Genomic DNA, 21,193 nt, shown 5'->3' with positions numbered 1-21,193 from the left:
TTCATTTCTTCTATCTCTCACATCCTTTACGTCTAATCACTTGGCAGAGTACTCTTTGATTTTTAATGTCATAATATTCCCAGTTCTTTCTGCTCTCTTTCTTTTTCTCTACCCAGCCCAACAGCCCAAACTCCTCAATCCACATTAAAGTTTCTCTTTTCTAATTCTGGACATTCTGCTCTCTTGGACCTAATGTTCTTGGTTTCCTGTTAATTTGTAGAATAAAGACAAACTTGCCAAATTGGCATATATCATTCTTCCTAATGCATAAAAATCCATTCAAGTATTTCTCCATTCTAACCCTACAATAATATATACAGTATATCATGGGAGCATAATCAGGAGAGATACAACATGAATGGTAAAAAAAATGAACATTTCTTGTGTTTTTGTCAGACTTGATTATTCACTGATACCTTATAATGCCATACGTATTACTATATCAGTTGCCTTGACCTAGGATGTCAGAGATCCTTCCTTCATAAGATGATCCTAAATGAATTGACAGATATACTGTTTTCTTATTTTTCCACATCAGTATCCCATTAACCTTTAAAAACTCCATCATAAAGCCATCCCATTTGCTTACTCCTGTAAGCAAATAGATAGATAGATCCTAGCTTTACCTCAATCTACTATAGCACCATGTTGGCATCACATCTTATTCTTCTTCACTCTACCATGCAATATGGTAATTTGTCTGTTTATATAACCCTTTCCTTCTCCACAAGTGGAGGGCCTGCTTCTGGAAAATAGGGACTTTTTCAAACCTCAGAATAAGTCCTCACTTATGACATGTGACTTACTAATCTATAAGTTCAGTCAACTTCAAAGGTTCTTCATTTGTTTCTTTCCATATGGTAACCACTGCTACTATTCTTGTTATATAAGGGCATTTCTTCAAGTGTAATCTTACATGGAAATCTGTAAAAGAGGGGAAATGCAATGATTTCTGGTACGCAAGGGAGTGATTGTTAAATCCTGTCCAAATATCCCCACCTTGGCTATTCCTGACTGACTCTATAGAATATCTATGGCTCTGTTCAATATTGTCTGGAATCTACAATATTCACTTTATATGAAACTGTCAAGCAAGGACAGCATTCTCAATGTCACTACCTCTGTTCTTGATGTAAAGTCCTAAATTTATGCTTGAAATAAATTTTATAAGCGACAAATACATGAAGATGTGTGTGGCCTATCGGTGAGTGTATGTCTCCTTCAATTGCATACTCCCCCATATTGCCAAATTTCCCCTGTAATAAATACCATCCTCTGTGCTGGAAATATCTAGACATTGAAGGAAAGAAAGTTAAGCAAGTAACACAATAAAATTAGATGTTTGGGGCAGTAAATGACTTAGAAAGTGCTTACAAGTTTTTTTCATGGTCTTTTACCTTTTGGAAGAAGAAAGTGAAAATACAGGAAAGCTGACACTTTACATGCATGAAGGAGCCAAAGGAGGGATTGATAGATTGCTTTGGGGCAGAGTATTCTGTCATGTTCTTTAAGGTTTGGATAATCCCAGGTAGAGGCAGGGGCAAGACTTAGGAAACAATAATCCTGGCTATGAGGGAAGAGGTTGGTTTTGGTGGACAGTGTTTCTGTATGTGGGTGAAAGCTGTCTTTGTCTAAAAGAACATGATTTGGCTGGACTCTGCCCTGAAGAGTTGCCAGGCTTTGTTCATCTCTAGAACTATGACCTTTAGTAATAACAGAAGAATATTCCTAACATAAAGGACAATTTAAGAAAAAAGAGGAGAGAAGAGAAAATGGAACTAAAAGGGAATATGAGATATTTGCTCTTACAATATTGAATATGTATATATTATATTTATATAATATATATAGGTCCTTATAATACAGTGTTCTAACATCTTTTCATCCTTCACGACCCAAGTCCTTCACTCAATTTGTGTTGCTGCATTTCCTTCCTTCTGTCTTTCTCTTCCTTCTCTCTTATCACCCCCCTTTCCCTTCTACCTATTGATTTTCCATTTTCTGTTTACTAGGAATTACTGGTAAAGCTCTAGAGAGCTGCAAAACCAGCCCAGCAACATCACTGACTTCTTAGGAGAGCCAGTCAAGAGATTGGCCCTCATCCCAGGTTGTCTGGAGGCTGTTGAACAAGCTGAGCAACCCTAATACAGTCACATTGCTCCAGTCTCAGTAGAGACTCAGTCTATTTGGAGGATTTTATAATTCTGGGACCTACTAGATTATGTTTGTAAGGCCAAATAATTACTGAGAAGGATAGTTACTCTAAAAGGAAGAGAGAATGGTATCTCACTTCTCAGATAAATGTGTTTTTGAATCCAGCTTTCCGATCTCCTCGGTGTCTATGTGAGCAGTTGAACAATTGTCCAGAGGCCCCAGGCAGGGAAGATGCACACCAGTATTTCTGCCATTCAGTGGTTCAGAGTGTTTATGATACAGGGGTTTCCTGTGGGTCAGCTAGTAGGCAGCTGACTGTGGGCTACTGAATCTTCTCCAGATGGTGCTTGCAGAGTGAGGGAGACAGAGAGGCTGTGCTGATGACTGCAGGTGGTGAGCTGTGGGGACCAGAACATTTCCCCTGATTAAAAAGGGAACTCTGGCGTTGGGGATCCCCAACTTGTGAATGTCCTGGATAATCACAAGGACACCCCACAAGAGAAACACTTGTCAGTCCGGGGGAATTTCAGATCAGTCCTTCTGGACCAAGAGAAGGGTACAACAGCTCCATGTAAGTCAGTGATGTCAGAGCTTTCCCATCTTGTTACCATCTACCCTGTTCCAACATGGCCCAAGGAATGAAGATCCAGAGAGGGAGAGAGAAGGAACCTTGCAGAAATGGACACATTGATGCTTCCTGGTAGGTCCCCTGGGCCTCAGCAGGGGAGAAGGAAACTTTGAATAGGCTGAATATGAGATGGAGTTGTCACTTGACTGACCTGGCCTTGTGAAACCCAGAGTGATAGAATGTATGGAATGGTTGCAAGGTGTTGCAGAAAATGAGGATGCAGTGGAGTGTGGGTGAAGACAGCCACTGGAGGAGGATGGAGCCAGTTCATGTTTGTATCCCTATGGTCTCAAACTTTGTGTCCCCCAGAAGTTTCATATGATGAAATCCTGATTCCCATGGTTATAGCATCCATAGGTGGTGCCTTTGTGAGGTGACAGTGTGATAAGGATGGAGCCTCCTCAATGAGATGAGTGCTTTTATGTATAAGAGACACACAGACCTCCCAAGACCTTCCCCCCGTTTGAGGATACAATAAGAAGTGTGAGACCAGAAAGGACCCTGCATGACCACGCAGTGGAAATCCATTCCCATTGTTATAAGACTGTGATATTTTGTTATAGCAACCCAGAAAGGGTAAGACAGCATCCTAACAATCTTCAGATAGTTCAGTAAACCTCATGCTATTTGTACAAAGGTTTGAAGCACTGATCCTGTCTGGTGTAACACTGTGACAGTTGGCTGACAGTTTGCGGCTGGCTTTCATAAAGAATCCTGAGGATTCAGTCTTCTTGGTAGCAAGACCAGAACCATGAACAATTGTCTAATTCTCTGATTCTAATAACTTAACCCAGAATAATTTTCTGTGATTGTTATGCATTCTCTTAATGGTCTTCTTTGTAATGCCAGCTTCTGCTATTTGTGACTAATTTTAATAGGAGCTTCATTCTCTCAATTGTAGGGGTGGATTTTCTTTTGATTTTCAATTAAATGAAAATAAGAAATGTTAGCAAATTACCATCTTAGATTTTGACATCTCTACAGAGTCTGTGTTTATTTTTTGAAGAGGAGACCCATTTCATAGAACATGTATGAAAAAGCTGTAAAATTCAAAGAAACTTGCTATGGGAAAGATCATTAGGACCATCTGAGAGCTGGATGGGATGGATGTGGATTTAGCACTCTTCGCTGCTTCGGCATGCCAGGATCTTGGTGTACATGTCAACTTTACGTGAATCCCGGCTCAGACACTGGAAGAGTTTATAAATTACCGAATGACGCTTATTTTCATTACTGGACCTCAGGGATTGGGATCCTGGCCAGTACATGCGATCCTTGTCCAACTTCACTCTTGACTGGAAGAATAATCTGAATACCCAAAAGAAAATGACTTCTTATGCATTTTATTAATATTTGTTTAACTTTGTCCCTTGTCATTATCAAATCAAGATTTGGGGAACACATACGAATATAAAACTCTATGGATTTGGAGCCAGCCTATGAGAAAACAATTAGGAATCTAAAACGTAGAAACATAACTCATGTTTAGTTTTAATTTTCTCTTTTCTTCCTTCCCATTCTCATCCTCTGATTTGAGGAGAACAGAGAAAGAAGACAAGTGGACTTCAAGAGCAGATGTCCTGGGATACTTTGAGGAAAATGCTGAGCTTGGAAATTCTGTTCTCTAGTTCTCTTACTCTTGAAAATATTTCAACCCCCTGTGCCCAGGAAGAGGCAAGCTTTTGGAATTGTGTACAATGCAGGGAAGGCTGCACATGACAAAAATTGCAGTGAAATTCTGATTCCTTCACAGTAGAATCTATCACTATGGATGACTAGGCTCCTGCTTTATGTAGTAGCAGTCTAGCATGAATCTTTTTCTTACCAAATGAGATATTTCAAATCCCCTTATGCATTACAGAGTCATCAACAAAGCAAGAAAGCCCTCTGCAGGATGCTCACCTGGCTGAATCGCTTCTCTAAGATTCTTTTAAGTTTGTTTAATTTTTTAAAATTCTCTCTGGCACTTGATAGGATAATATCTGAGAGGTCTTTCTCAAAGTGCCTGTCATGATGGGCTAGACCATACAGAGGACCATTCCAGAGGTACTGTAACATGAGTATCCATGCAGTAAGGTCTTCATTCTAAGCAAACGTAAGAAACAGTCTCATCAAAATAATCATAATTCAATGGTTTTTGTAACATTTGATCTTTGCTCAGAGCAGATGACCTAAAAGACTTTTGGTTATCCTCTGTGTATGCAGATATTTTTGAAGGTAATAAAACTTGCAAAATTATAAAATGCAAGCTATTAGTTCACATTACACTGAATTATTGAAAATCTGGGTTATTTTAGAAATTAAGTCTTTTGATGAGTTCTAATGTATAACTTGAAGTAATTTCTTTTTTCCTCTGAAATTCTAGTTAATATGCTTGATTTGTTTACAGCCATGAACTGTTTTAGTGGAAAAGAACAGAGAACTGAGTAGGATGAAATATAGCAATGCACATAAAGTGCTTAGTAAAACGTATGGCCATGTAGTAACTCTCAATAAACTTTAAATTTAAGCTTACTGAAAAATCCCTCCTCCTCCTCCTCTTTGACCTTTTCCTTTACTTCATCATCCTCATTATTAATGAGCTTAACAGAAGAAAAGAATGTTGATATCATTAAGAAAGTTGTAGAGAGAGAAGATAGTATTTTAAGGGGGGATGCATGTGAAAATATATTAAATAACATTAGGACGAAGGATAATGCAGGAAATCAGAAAGGAGAGATTATAATGGTGAAAATTTGGAGCTTCCATACATGATTGATGTTTGATTTGTAAACTCTATTGTCCTCAGAACAGAGGCAATTGTTGCAGCCATGAGAAGCAAAGCAATATTTTATAGGCCATTGTGGGGAAGACTTACAAATTAAGAATAAAAGGTGACAGAGGAGTCACTGAGAATGACGAATGAAGGAGGTGTCATTGAAGTAGAAGTAGAATCAGGAGAGCCTTGAAAGGCAGACGCGCTGACTCGAGTGGTACAGTATAGGACTCCCAAATATGAGTCACTAGTAACAGGGAGTACTCAAAACTGAGGTGTGTTTCTTACATATTCATGAATTTTGCAATCTTATAGTTTACACATGGAAGTTCCCATTCATTTCATGTTTTTGTACAGAATCATAGCTGCAATCCTGTTTATAATGCGCTGTTTGAACTAAATTTGTCTGCATGGACAAGTTATAGATCTGTTATTTATTTTGCTACTACAGATCTTTAGTCATCCCTTGGTTTCATTCATGTTTCATTAACTGCATCATATAATTTCTCTTCAATTGCTTACAGTTCTTCCACCGTTTTCTGCATGTACAGTTTCTGTTACCTCTAAAACTCTGAAGCCTGGTAAGCTACATTCTGTCTCATTTGATCTGGTAAAAAACCCAGGTGAAAGACTCATGTTCATCTGTTGGGCTTTTTCTCTTTCTTCAGCAGCATGGAGGGAATTGGTATGGCAGTCATTGGTGACACTGATATACTCCGGTGTACTCTGGGAATACTTTTCATCCTGAAAGTGATCAGGCAATTAGTTAGGGTTGTTGGGCATTCAGTAGATGAACCCATTACCAGAACATTAACATGTTTTATAGATGTGTAAGTTTTTAACGTGGGGGGGCATCACAAAATTTCAAGTCAGTCTTTTCCTACATTTTCTATATATTGTCTCTATAAAAATGATTTTACATCTTTTTCTAAGTTCAAACTTTTCCCTTCTCTATTTTATCATCATTATTTTTTTTTTTTTTAGTATTTGAAACAAATATGATAATCTTGTACCAATACTTGTTGCTTCCCAGGTGATGGTCATGGTAAAGAACATTCCTGCCAATGCAGGAGATATAAGAAGCCCAGGTTTGACCCCTTGGTGAGGAGCATCCCTTGCACGAGGGTACAGCAGCACACTCCTGGACTCTCGCCTGGTGAACCCTATGGACAGAGGAGCCTCTTGGGCTACAGTCAGTAGGGTTGCAAAGAGTTGGACACAACTGATGTGACTTAAAATGCATGCATACACCTATATTTAACCATTTAATCTCAAGGATACTGTGGGTTAGAGCCAATATATTCCCTTATAAGGAGTAATGCAATAATGACTGACTTATCTCTGAAAATGCTCACCAAAAACTTAGTGTTCATCCCAGGTGCAGAATACAATGTTGTTTATGGTGAAAAATTGGTATGTTAGAAAAACATGGCCTAAAGTTATAGGAAATACTAAGCAATGGACTAAGAATAATAAGAGTAGAAAAATCTAGCTAGCACTTTGATAGAGAAAATCTAATCTTTAGCGGAAGTTATGAACATTTGAAGAGATTACTTGGAAGAGGTGGAAAAAGATGGACAGTCAAAAATGGAGGATGAAACAAAAACTAGTGAGCACAAAGAACTACGTGAATGTAATAGAAATCTTTATGCCGGGAGCCATTATGGGAGATCCCACCCATGATAAGGTCATGAGGAGAAGACCTGAAATGCAAGGCTGTTCAGGCTACAAGGGACCCTCCAGGTTGACCCCAGCCTCTACCCCACCCTGTATCCTCCCCCTCTTGCTGTTGTCCTTGTTCGTACTGTTGCGGATCTTTGCGTTGCCTGCCCAGAGCTCTCCTGCTCCTCTTTCACTAAATTAAGACCAACATAGAACCCTAATTAATAAATCTCCTGGGCGCTGGTTCCCTATGAAGGGACCAGGAATGAAGGAAACGTTTCAAGTAAAAACCCTTTTGCTGGCACTCTGGCTTGTTTGGTAAATACATACTAATGCACATGACTGCTCACAATACCTTAATCATAAACAGCATAAAGAACCTGATCACAAAAGGCCCTTATAGGCACAGAGCCCTCTGGGGGGTGAGAAAGCCCTATTAGAGAACACAAAAAATGTTATTCTAAAAATGGTTATTGAATCAACATTTGATTGCTGTTATTGTGCTGAGGTTGTGCAGTAAAAACGATTGTTAATATAGTTAAGGATTTAAAAAAAATAAGAGTTTAACCCTAGTGTTGAGACAATAAGATAATTGTTAATTTTAATCAAGAGTGCTAAAACAGAGGCTGCCTCACCAGAGCCACAGAGTCTTTGTGTGGTAAACTTTTTAGATAAATTTAGCTGAGGACTTTTGCAAAAAGGCTGACATTTGTGTGGACAGGACTGTATTTCTACTATGTTGCAACCTGCTGTACCATGAGACTGCAACTTTTCTGTTTTCTGCTAAACTCAAGGCAAAATATAACAATAAAGAATAGACTACGGAAAACAGTTTTGCCTTTTCCTAGGTCTTAAAATGTTATAGGCCCCAAGGCCAGAAGATAATGTGTAAAGATCCACTATGAAAGAAGACTCTCGTGAACAAGAAAGTATGCAGAAAACACCCTGGTTTCGTGAAAGACAAAACTGATGTGATGTTAAACTAAACTTTGTACGCTTATCTTTTACCTCCCCTTAGAAATGTACCACTTAGGGTATAAAAGCTACGATAAAAAATAAAGTGATGCCAGACCCTGCTGCACACTCCAGTCTGGTCTCTGTCTGTCTGTCTGTCTGTCTGATTGTCTGTGTGTGTCTCTCTCTCTTACTCGCTGACGCCATTCACCCTGAGGGTACCCCTGGATCCTGCTGGGGCTAGACCCTGGCACCTCTAGCACCACCTTTTACTAGCTGTCTGCTCTACTGTGTGCTCCTTGATTGTCCTAAAAGAATTAACATACAAATATCAAATACCTTCATCAGAAAGAGAATAACTGTTTCCAACTGTAAACTCCCCTTCTATTGTAGCTCGAAACTTATTCACTGCAAATCTTAAAACAATAATTTATAGCATTAAAAAAACTACCAGTATTCGTTATTATGACCAGGATTCAGCTTTGTTTAACATGTTCCATCCACCCAGTTCACTGCAGAGCAGTTCTCATTTATTGGCTATTTACTCTGAGCCTGGAGAAGAAAGCCCAGAGAGACACTGAAGGACCAGAAAGTCAACATGCTTCCTTTTCCCCAATCCCACCTAAAACTTCTTTCTGTCAGGTAGTATTATGGTCTGAAAGTTCTTCAAATTCATGTGTTAGAGCCCGAACTGCCAAAGTACACTGTTTTGAAAAGGGTTCTGACTTTTTGGCACGCCATTGTCTATAGCCCACCAGACTCCTCTGTCCATGGGATTTCTCAGGCAAGAATACTGGAGTGGCTTGCCGATCCCTTCTTCAGGGAATCTTCCAGACCCAGGGATAGAACCCAGGTCTTTGCCATTGCGGGCAGATTCTTTGCCATCTGAGCCACCAGCAAAGCCCATTAAGGTTAAATGAGCTCTTAGGGAGCAACACTCTTCCAATAAGTTTAGTGTCTCCATGAAGCGAAACGCCAGAGAATTTTCTCTTCTGTCTCTGTGTCTGTGTGTCCTTTCCTCTGTCTGTCTTCCCCACCCCCACCCTGTGTGAGGACGCACGGAGAAGCCATCCTGGGAAGAAAGAGTTCTTACCAGAACCTCACCTTGCTGGTGCCCTGATCTGGGACTTCTAGCCCCCAGAACTGTGAGGAAACAAATTTCTGCTGTTTATTCCACTGAGTCTATTGTATTCTTTTATGGCATTCCTAGCTGACAAATACAAAATCATTTATTTTGGAAATTTAAAAAAGAAAATGAATGAAAGGAAATTGAAAAAGTTATTGCACTTCTTAGGAATCTTTGAGATTTCACAAAACTGATCCTTTCTTCGATTTCCACATCTTATGAGCTGACGGCATCTTTAACCTAGAGGGTGTGTTATTTCAAGATTGGCTGATGCAGCCCTCTTGTTTAAAGGATAGTTTGGCCCAGTCACATACGGGAAATTACCTTCTGGGATACTTGTGGGCTAGAGTCCATGGGGTCGCTGGAGTCGGACATGACTTAGCAACTAAACCACCACCACCACAGTACTTACAAACTCATTGAACATTATTGTCGAAAGGTTATGCATGTCGTGGGACAGCCTGGAGGCATGGCTAAACGCTTTTCTAAGGAACTTCAGGGTGATGCCAAACACGTCAGGACTGCAGGACGGGCATACGTTGCCTTGGCACAGGAGCAGATTTGACAGGACCAGCAGCAGGAGCAGGCAAGACTCTGCCAAATTAAAAACATGAGCCATTCTGAGATGATCTAGTCACCTGAGGGTATCAAATCCATCCTGTGGAGGGAAGCCTTCTCTTTCCCTGTTGCTCTGAGCAGGAGTTGGTGCTGTAGGAGCTGGGGTGGGGAAGAAGGAGTGCCTTCTGTGTGAATTTAGATGGATGATGATATTTGCAGAGATAGATAGTTGGAGAAGTAGGTTACTCCCTACATTTTTGTATTGGTCCCTGAAGTACTTCTGTGCTCTGCAAACATTTGGAACTGAGTTCTGAGCCAGAGTATTTAGGCCATTCTTTAAGACAGTTTAATGTGGGGACTCTGCAGACTCTGAGCAGCCAGGTCCTCTAGGAGTGTGTTATTTTTTCACTCTACATTGACTAGTGCTTGAATTTTAGACACTGAAATGACAAGAAGTGTACAGTTGATCTGTGTGGTTTACCATCACGCTGGGGTAAGAGTAAACACATGACTGACTGATCGCTACTATTGAGTACAGAGAGAATACTAAGAGAAAAAGGTACTGTACCTTGGATCTGCTAACTCACCTTCGTAATCCCATGCATGTCTTTGATACTTTCCCCAAAGCTTTAAAACATCTTAAATTTTGTGTTTCACAGTAACCTTGTGAGATAGCGTTCATCTTCACTATGATCATCAAGTTATGTTAATGAAGATACAATGCCTTGGAGAGGATAAATAATTTTCCCCAGGTCCCGTTATTAGCAGATGGAGGTGACTGGGCACCAACGCAGTCATCTGTTCACTTCCTGATGTCACATCACACATGCCTGTGGGCTCTCGGTCTGCATGTGTGTAACCAGGACCACATCAGGAGCTATGATGACTCAGCTTAAAGCAAAAATTATTTTGTCTTTGACTGCAAAGCAGCAGTGACCCTAGAACACTGGTTTTATCCATTTGTTCTGCTCTGTCTATAAAACACTCACTGTTAACGTCTTTGACATTATCAGTGTGGGGGCCTGGTTCTCCTGGCTAGACTTGCTTCTAGGCAACTTGACAGCTCTTCTACTTTTATGCATCTTTAATCTTCTCATTATGTTTGTTTCTTCGAGACAGTGGCAGGTAAATCTCCAGATGGTCATCCAAGAATCTTACCTGCTCAGCACCCAGGCCCCCGTCACTGGCTCTGCAGACACGCCTGGCCTTTCCTGACTGTGACGTTTCAGGGAGAAAATCCATCTGTCTGGTCGGGAGCACATCCTGACAACCATGTGACTGAGTTTTCGAACCATCTCCAAACATCTTCTCTTTGATAGGAGAACTAGACCTTCATGCCTCCATGATGTAGTGTAATATTTCAGAAATTATTCCTGGCCCTACCTTTGGCCAACAGAAGCATAAAATCATAGACTCTTGCAAGCGTGATTTTAACATTCCTTTCCTGTCCGTCCTTTGTAAGTAAGCAGAATTTAAGACTGAAGTGAGCAAGAACTGAGTTTGGACAAGAGAACTGGTAAAATAGGCATTTTATCCTCCTGAATGAGATCTGAACATGATTCTTTTTTCCAATTTACCAGAAGAGTGGTAATTAATGAAGGATAAGATATCAGCATTTCCTACATTTTCTCTAATCTTAGTTAGTTTAAAGGGCATGGTATCTAAGAATAAAATGTTTATTTAAAATTAGGTGGTGAAAATCAAAGAAGTGGTTCTCAAAAAGAAGACATATAAGTTGGAGAAATTTAGGACTATGTCTCTCATCATCTAAAGAGCTCCCGAGTGATGGGATGAGGAGGGAGGCAGAAAGGGGGATCAGGATGGGGAACACATGTAAATCCATGGCTAATTCATGTCAATATATGGCAAAAACCACTACAAAATTGTGAAGTAAAAAAATAAAAAATGAAAAAATTAAAGAGTCTCTTTCCTAAAAAAGGGAGAAAGAACTTCAAAAAATAAAATAAATAGAGAGCTTATTGTAACAGGCAAGGAGAATAACAACTTGTATAACATAGATATATTTCTGTGCATATATTTCTGTGCATGTATACGTGTGTTATGAATCAATATATGCTTAATTCCTACGTGGAACTTTGGACCTTATAAAATTCATTTTTATAAGAGGCAGTAAATATAGCAGAATACCGTTTATCCTAAAGTAATTGATCATTTTTTGTTAGATGACTAATGTTTTTTTTTTTTTTTTTTCCTGTTAAAGTGCTATTTGTGTGTTTGCTTTGGTAGCAAATATATTAAAAAAATTGAAGTAACACTGAGAAGATTAGCATGGCTCCTGCCCAAGGATGACACACAAATGTATGAAACCTTCCATATTTTTCTCTAACAACTTCGAGGGGTGCGATGGGAAGCAAGGTGGGAAGGAGGTTCAAGAGCGAGGGGACATAGGTAAACCTATGGCTGACTGATGTTGATGTTTGGCCAAAAGCAGTACAATATTGTAAAGGAATTACCCTTCAATTAAAGACCAATAAATTTAATTATTAAAACTGTCATTGGGGATCATATAACAGGTTCAGATATCCATTGTATGACTAAAGAGGATCTGAATGGAAACTGAAGGTGTCAATTATCATTGATTAGTGCTTCATTAACTTTATAGTTGAATGAGAAAAGTAAACTAACAAATATTATAATCTGTGATTCAGCATCATAGCAAGCTATGATCCTTGTCTGAGTTTGCTTTTAGGTGGTATAGTGCCCAAACTTTGAAACTGAGGCTGTTTCCAGAAGCGCACATTCATGTGTCCTGCCTAGGGTTTCTGTTCCTGATGCTAGAGGCTTCTGTTTGCTGATCCACTAGGTCCGAAAATATCTCTCCTGAGCATTCTCTGGTTCTATCATGTGCACAAGTCTTTCTATTTTGGTTGTCTAATTTGATTCTCTTATTCTTTTGATCAGACTACCAAGTCTCTTTATGATGTATTTTTCAGACCCTTTTGTACTTTGATTTTTCTGATGTTCATTAGTGTATTTGCTTCCATGTCTACCTCTCTGAGTAGTTTTCAGTATCTACATATACCTTATTCGCTTACTGTCTGGATTTTGGCGTTCAGCATCAGCATATTTTATGAACTTCATTTTCCTTCTGGTGAAATTTCTGGTATACAGCTTAAGCTGGTTGGCTCCCATCAGGCTTGTTCGTGTTATCTCCAAAAAATTACAGAACTCTGCTTTTGTCTAGTCAAATCTGCCCTCCTTTTGATACCATTGCTAATTTTCTGTGATTTCACTGCCTCATAACTTTGTCTTTCTCAATCTACTCTAACTTGAGTACTGTTTGGTATTACAATTTTATTTTATTTTGTTTATTTTAATTGGAGGCTAATTACTTTACAATATTGTATTGGTTTTGCCATACCTTGACATGAATCTGACATGGGTGTACATGTGTTCCCCATCCTGAACTCCACTCCCATCTCCCTCCCCTTCCCATCCTTCTGAGTCATCCCTGTGCATCAGCCCCAAGCACCCTGGATCATGCAATGAACCTGGACTGGTGATTCGTGTCACATGTGATAATATACATGTTTCAATGTCATTCTCCCAAGTCAGCCCACCCTCGCCCTTTCCCACAGAGTCCAAAAGACTTCTGCACATCTGTGTGTCTTTTGCTGTCTCGCATACAGGGTTATCGTTACCATCTTTCTAAAATAAATATATATGAGTTAGTATACTGCATTGGTATTTTTCTTTCTGGCTTACCTCACTCTGTATAATAGGCTCCAGTTTCATCCACCTCATTAGAACTGATTCAAATCCTTTCTTTTTAATGGCTGAGTAATATTCCATTGTGTATATGTACCACAGCTTTCTCATCCATTCGTCTGCTGATGGGCATCTAGGTTGCTTCCATGTCCTGCCTATTATAAATAGTGCTGCAATGAACATTGGGGTACACGTGTCTCTTTCAATTCTGGTTTCCTTCTATGTGTATGCCCAGCACTGGGATTGCTCAGTCATATGGCAGTATATTTCCAGTTTTTTAAGGCGTCTCCACCCTGTTCTCCATCATGGCTGTATTACTATTTTAAATAAATATCAACCTGGTACCAGAGAATTAAAGGGAATAAAATTACAATAGTATTAGTAATAATACAGTCTCCCAAATTATAATCCAGTAATGCTCCCAGTTTTAAATGACTTTCTACCCATGTATTATTGAGGTTCCCTACTTACTCCTTACTAGGTGTTTCAATTTTGAAATAGAATGTAGAAAATAATGGAATGGAAAATTCTGAAAAATCACCTTGGATTTTAGATGCCTCAAGATTAAGTATGCAATTATTAGTGTTTGATAGTTAGTAGGGCTATTCGTAGCACACATAGCTCAGTGTAGGGTGGTTGCTATTGAGTGAAGGATGTATACTGTGAACTGTAATCACCAAACAGGTGACTGGAAATAAAGAAAGCAATGCCAGGAAGACACAGCCTTTAGTTCTAGAAGGAAAACTTACAGTGTCTCTCATCTACAGTCTAATCTTCAGATTTTTCAAAACACTCTTCGTTCGCTCATTTAATAATTTGAGTTCTTTGATAATTTTTTTCTACTGAGTTGCATGAGTCTATTATGTAAACTTGATATCAAGCCCTTACCAAATATGTGATCTGCAAATTTATTTTTCATTCCATGAGTTGCATTTACTTTTATTGATGGCTTCTTTTGCTATGCAGAAAGTTTTGAGTTTTGAGTTTGATGTGGTCTCACTAGTTTATTTTTGCAGCTCTTGCCTTTGCTTTTGATGACTGACTTGTTTGAGCTGCTTGTATTTTGGAAAGCAATCCTTTATCAGTTGTTTTATTTGCTATTATTTTCTCCCATTCTTAAAAAAAGACACAGACTGGCTGAATGGATACAAAAACAAGACCCATATATATGCTGTCTACAAGAGACCCACTTCAGTCCTAGAGACATATACAGACTGAAAGTGAGAGGATGGAAAAAGATATTCCATGTAAATGGAAATTTAAAAAAAGCTGGATTGGTAAGTCTCATATCAAAAAATAATAGACCTTAAAATAAACACTGTTATAAGAGATAAAGAAGGACACTACCAAATGATCAAGGGTCAGTCCAAGAAAAAGACAAAACAATTTTAAATATTTATGCAGCCAACATAGGAGTACCTCAATATATGAGGTAAACACTAACTGACACAAAAGGGGAAATTGACAGTAACACAATAATAGTAGGCCATGTCAACACCGCACCTGTACAAATGGGCAGATCAACAAAACAGAAAATCATTAAGGAAACATAAGACTAAAAGGAAGTATTAGAGCAAACAGACCTAATTGATATGTTCAGCACATTCCATCCAAATGCAGAGTACACTTTCTTCTCAAGTGCACATGGAACATTTTCCTCATCTTGGGTCACAATTCAAACCTCAGTAAATTTAAGGAAATTGAAATTATATCAAGCATTTTCTTTGACCTCAACACTATGAGACTAGATATAGATTATAGAAAAAAAAATATTTAAAGAACACAAGCACATGGAGATTCAACAACACACTTCTAAATAATAAACAGGCTACTGAAGAAATAAGGGAAATCAAAACATTCCGAGAAACAAAGAACAATGATTTTGCCATACATTGACAGGAATCCACCATGGGTGTACATGTGTTCCCCATCCTGAAACCCCTTCCCATCTCCCTCCCCATCCCATCCTTCTGGGTCATCCCTGTGCATCAGCCCCAAGCACCCTGGATCATGCAATGAACCTGGACTGGTGATTCGTGTCACATGTGATAATATACATGTTTCAATGTCATTCTCCCAAGTCAGCCCACCCTCGCCCTTTCCCACAGAGTCCAAAAGACTTCTGCACATCTGTGTGTCTTTTGCTGTCTCACATACAGGTTTGTCGTTACCATCTTTCTAAAATAAATATATATGAGTTAGTATACTGCATTGGTGTTTTTCTTTCTGGCTTACCTCACTCTGTATAATAGGCTCCAGTTTCATCCACCTCATTAGAACTGATTCAAATCTTTTCTTTTTAATGGCGGAGTAATATTCCATTGTGTATATGTACCACAGCTTTCTCATCCACTCATCTGCTGATGGGCATCTAGGTTGCTTCCATGTCCTGCTTATTATAAACAGTGTTGCAATAAACATTGGAATACACGTGTCTCTTTCAGTTCTGGCTTCCTCGGTGTGTATGCCCAGCACTGGGATTGCTCAGTCATATGGCAGTATATTTCCAGTTTTTTAAGGAATCTCCACCCTGTTCTCCATCGTGGCTGTATTACTATTTTAAATAAATATCAACCTAGTATACCAGAGAATTAAAGGGAATAAAATTACAATAGTATTAGTAATAATACAGTCTTCCAAATTATAATCCAGTAATGACTTTCTACCCATGTATTATTGAGGTCCCCTACTTACTCCTTACTAGGTGTTTCAATTTTGAAATAGAATGTAGAAAATAATGGAGTAGAAAATTCTGAAAATCACCTTGGATTTTAGAAGCTTCAAGATTAAGTATGCAATTATTAGTTTTTGATAGTAGGGCTAACTATCTACCCATGTTTTAATGACTTTCTACCCATGTATTATTGAAGTTCCCTACTTACTCCTTACTAGGTGTTTCAATTTTGAAATAGAATGTAGAAAATAATGGAGTGGAAAATTCTGAAAATCACCTTGGATTTTAGATGCCTCAAGATTAAGTATGCAATTATTAGTTTTTGATAGTTAGTAGGGCTATTCGTAGCACACATAGCTCAGTGTAGGGTGATTTCTACTGAATGAAGGATGTATACTGTGAACTGTAATCACCAAACAGGTGACTGGAAATAAAGAAAGCAATGCCAGGAAGACAGAGGCTTTTGTTCTGGAAGGAAAAACTTACAGTGTCTCTCATCAACAGTCTAATATTCAGGTTTTTCAAAACACTTATTCTTCCATTGCTCATTTAATAATTTGAGTTGTTTGATTCTTTTTTCTACTGAGTTGCATGAGTCTCTTATATAAACTTGATATGAAGCACTTGCCAAATAAGTGATTTGCAAATAGTTTTTTTTTCATTCCATAGGTTTCCATTTAATTTTATTGATGGCTTCTTTTACTATGCACAAGGTTTTGAGTTTGATATGGTCTCACTAGTTTATTTTTGCAGCTCTTGCCTTTGCTTTTGATGACTGACTTGTTTGAGCTGCTTGTATTTTGGAAAGCGATCCTTTATCAGTTATTTTATTTGCTATTATTTTCTCCCATTCTTAAAAAAAGACACAGACTGGATGAATGGATACAAAAACAAGACCCATATATATGCTATCTACAAGAGACCCACTTCAGTCCTAGAGACATATACAGACTGAAAGTGAGAGGATGGAAAAAGATATTCCATGTAAATAGAAATAAAAAGAAAGCCGGATTGGCAATTCTCATATCAGAAAAAATAGACCTTAAAATAAAAACTATTATAAGAGATAAAGGACACTACCAAATGATCAAGGGTCAGTCCAAGAAAAAGACAAAACAATTTTAAATATTTATGCAGCCAACATAGGAGTACCTCAATATATGAGGTAAACACTAACTGACACAAAAGAGGAAATTGACAGTAACACAGTAATAGTAGGCCACGTCAACACTGCACCTGTACCAATGGGCAGATCAACAAAACAGAAAATCATTAAGGAAACATAAGACTGAAAGGAAGTATTAGAGCAAACAGACCTAACTGATGTCTTCAGCACTTTCCATACAAACATAGAATACACTTTCTTCTCAAGTGCACATGGAACATTTTCCTCATTGTGGGTCACAAATCAAACCTCAGTAAATTTAAGGAAATTGAAATTATATCAAGCATTTTCTCTGACCACACCACTATGAGACTAGATATAGATTATAGGGGAAAAGAAAAAAACACCTTTAAAGAACACAAAGAAATGGAGATTCAACAACACACTACTAAATAATAAACAGGCTACTGAAGAAATAAGGGAAATCAAAACACTCCTAGAAAAAAAGAATAATGAAAACATGATGATCTAAAATCTATAGGATGCAACAAAAGCAGTTCTGAGAGGGAAATTTACAGTAATACAAATCCTACCACAAGAAACGCATTGAATAGACAACCTAACTTTGTATATCTTTAGCTCTTTTTAAATTCTATTATCAGTATCTTAAAGGTTTTGTATAAAATCTTTCAACACCTTGCTTAAGTTTATTTCTAAGTGTTTCATCTTTTTGTGATGCAGTAGTAAATGTGCTTGTTTACTTTATTCAACTTTCTGATAGTTCATTATTGATATATAGGTAGACAATAGAGTTTTGTATATTGGAATATAGTAGACATAATGTATGCTACATCTTTAAAGAATAGATATTTTCCCACAATTAAGACATATAGATGGTCAAGAGGTATATGACAAGATGCTCAGCATCGTTAATAATCAAAGGAAATGCAGATCAAAAGCACAAGAGATATCACCTCGTACCTGTTTGAATGGCTAGTACCAAAAATATAAAAAATGACAGATCTTGATGAGGATGTGGAGAAAAAGGAGTGCTTATGCACTGTTGGTAGGGATGTATACCGGTGCAAGTCCCATGGAAAAATACTATGGAGTTTCCTCAAGAAATTTAAAAGAGAACTGTTATGTGATCCATTATCCCACTTCTGGATATACAGTCAAAGGAAATGAAATCATTTTCTCAAAGAGAGATCTGTATCCCCATGTTAATTGCAGCATTATTCACAGTAGCCTTGATATAGGAACAACCTGAGTATCTTTCAACAGGTGAATGGGTTAAAACAATGTGATGTAACATATATAGGTAAATATTATTTAGCCATTAGAAAAATAAAGAAATCCCTCCATTTATGACAACATGGATGAAACTGGAGGGCATTACACTAGGTAAACTAAGTCAGAGAAAGAAAAATACAATATGATCTCAATTGTAAGGAATCTCAAAAAAAAAAAAAAATCTCTGAGAGAGTGGACATCATCGGGTGGCATACTGACTCAACGGACATGAGTTTGAGTAAGCTCTAGAAGTCGGAGATGGACAGCGAAGCCTGGTGTGCCGCAGTCCATGGGGTCGCAAAGAGTCAAAAACCACTGAATGACTGACTCAACTGAAGAGAGTGGAACTTACCTGTGTTCTCCTCAAAAAGAAAAAGTTAAACATGTGTGGTGATGGCAATGTTACTTAATAGAAAGGGAAACTCATTTCTAATACATGCACAAATGGGGGTGGACAAGATGGCGGAGGGGTAGGTGGAAGTGGGGTACACCTCTCTCCACCGATGCATCAGTTCAGTTCAGTTCAGTCGTTCAGTCGTGTCCGACTCTTTGCAACCCCATGAATCGCAGCACGCCAGGCCTCCCTGTCCATCACAAACTCCTGGAGTTTACTCAAACTCATGCCCATCAGGTGGATGCATCAAGAACGTTTAAAGACACAGCAGTTCTCACAGAAGACCAGGTGAATACTGGCAGGACTCCATGACTACTGAGAAGGAATATCCGAATCCATACAGAACTCAGTAGGACAAAGGAAAGAAGGGACGAGGACGAAGGGGAAAGAAGGAGGAGAGCATGTGAGACCAGCCTGCACCTGGGGCTGAGGGAGCTGAAGGGCAGGGGAGAGATCCCCGCATCCATGGCTGTCCAGTGGAATGGGGGGAGTCATTTGAAGCTGTTGGGGAGTGAACTAACTAATCTGTGACCATCTGAACAGAGTGAGAACCACGTAGACAAGCCATTCTGCTGACTTTCATACCTCGGACAGGGTTGTAAGTCCACCGGTGTCCATGGAAGCTGGGAGCTGGAGCCATGGAGATTGCAGAATGATCCCAGGGTGAGGAGTACTGTTGACCGTGGGGAGTCAGCTGGATGGGATGGTATGGAGGAAATCTGCTGCATCCAATGCTTCTTAAGGAAATCTACAAGGCCATAAAAGTAGGGTTCAATTGCCTGTGGAGTAGAGCTATCTCTTTCTCCATGCTGGTACCTGTAGGTTGAGCAATAGAGAAAGACTTCAGTGAGGGTGGTCCTTGAGTGTCTGATGCATTAAGCAATGGAGAGTTTTGAATGTCTATGTACCCTAACCTACCCTATTCTCTGTCTAAATTGTGACTTTTAGCATTGTAATATTTTTATGAATTTAAATTTCTTCTGGTAGAGTTTGTGGTTTACAAATTAAGCTAATTCCTCACATCTGGCTCATTCTTGGTGTTTCAAGAAACTTCGAGAACCTTCCTTCCTCTCAAGGCAATACTGTCCTTTACTATCATTGCTGACTTCCCATACTTTCACTTCTTTCCTAATATATTCTATGTCTTTCTCTATTCGCTATAACTCAAGTAGTATGTGTCCCTATGTTGCTATTAATATTCTGATAAATTATTAACCTGATGCAGTGGAGAATCAAAAGCACTGTAGTTACAACACTAGTAATCAATAACCCCCAAATTATAATCCATTAATGCTCCCATTTAAAACTGATTTTCTGTCGATATATTATTGAGGAATCTTAACTAATTTTCGTTACTAGGTGGCTCAATTTTGAAAAGAAATATAGAAAACAATGGAGTGGTCAACTCTGGAAATTACCTTCCTTTTGATATGCCGCATTAGTAAGTATGCAAATATTAATTTTGCTTTGTTTTTTTCCCCCAGTGAGGCTGTTCTTAGTACATATTATAGCTCACTGTGGAGTGATTTCTATTGACTGGAGAATGTACACTGTGAACTGTAATTTTCAAACAAGTGAATGGAAATGAAGTAAGTAATGCCAGGAAGGCATAGGCTTTTGTGGTTCTAGCAGAAAAACCTTGCTGTGTCTCTCATCTACAGTCTAATCTTCAGATTTATTGAAACTCTTACTTTTCTTTCTTTTCTTTTTTTTTTGAAACTCTTACTTTTCTTTCTTTTTTTTTTTTTTTTTGAAACTCTTACTTTTCTTATGCTCCAATAAAAATTTGGATTATTTGTTGTTTTTGCTCCTTGAGTTGTATGTTTCATGTATTATTGAATATTAAGCCTTTGTGAAATATATGGTTTGGAAATATCTTCTGTCAATCTGTAAATTACCATTTGATTTTGTTGATTTTCCTTTCTTTGGACTTTGATGTGGTCCCACTTGTTTGTTTTTGCAGTTGTTGCCTTTGCTTTTAGTGTGAAACCCAAAAACTCATTGCGAAGACCAATGGCAAGAAGATTACCTCAATGTTTTCTTCTATGGGTTTAATCACTTAAAGTCTTAAATTCAACTTTTTAATCCCTTTTTAGTTGATTTCTGTGTATGGTAAAAGATAGGGGCACAGTTTCATTTTTTCCTAGCACTATCCAGTTTT

At 38.4% G+C, this 21,193-nt stretch overlaps 1 non-coding gene and 1 pseudogene across 1 annotated transcript; one reads left to right on the top strand and one right to left on the bottom strand.

Annotated features, from left to right (window-relative positions):
* Nucleotides 1-3,897: 3,897 nt before the first annotated feature.
* Nucleotides 3,898-19,672, bottom strand: LOC122429629 (annotated as a pseudogene).
* On the top strand, nucleotides 12,073-12,178 carry LOC122430182. The gene has a single exon (XR_006266262.1). It is a non-coding gene; the product is annotated as a U6 spliceosomal RNA (small nuclear RNA).
* Nucleotides 19,673-21,193: the final 1,521 nt, after the last annotated feature.

Source organism: Cervus canadensis, chromosome 28 (assembly GCF_019320065.1).
Source record: "Cervus canadensis isolate Bull #8, Minnesota chromosome 28, ASM1932006v1, whole genome shotgun sequence".
Lineage (NCBI taxonomy): Eukaryota > Metazoa > Chordata > Mammalia > Artiodactyla > Cervidae > Cervus > Cervus canadensis.
Note: the sequence above shows the minus strand (reverse complement) of the source record. Positions and strands in the feature narration are given on the sequence as shown.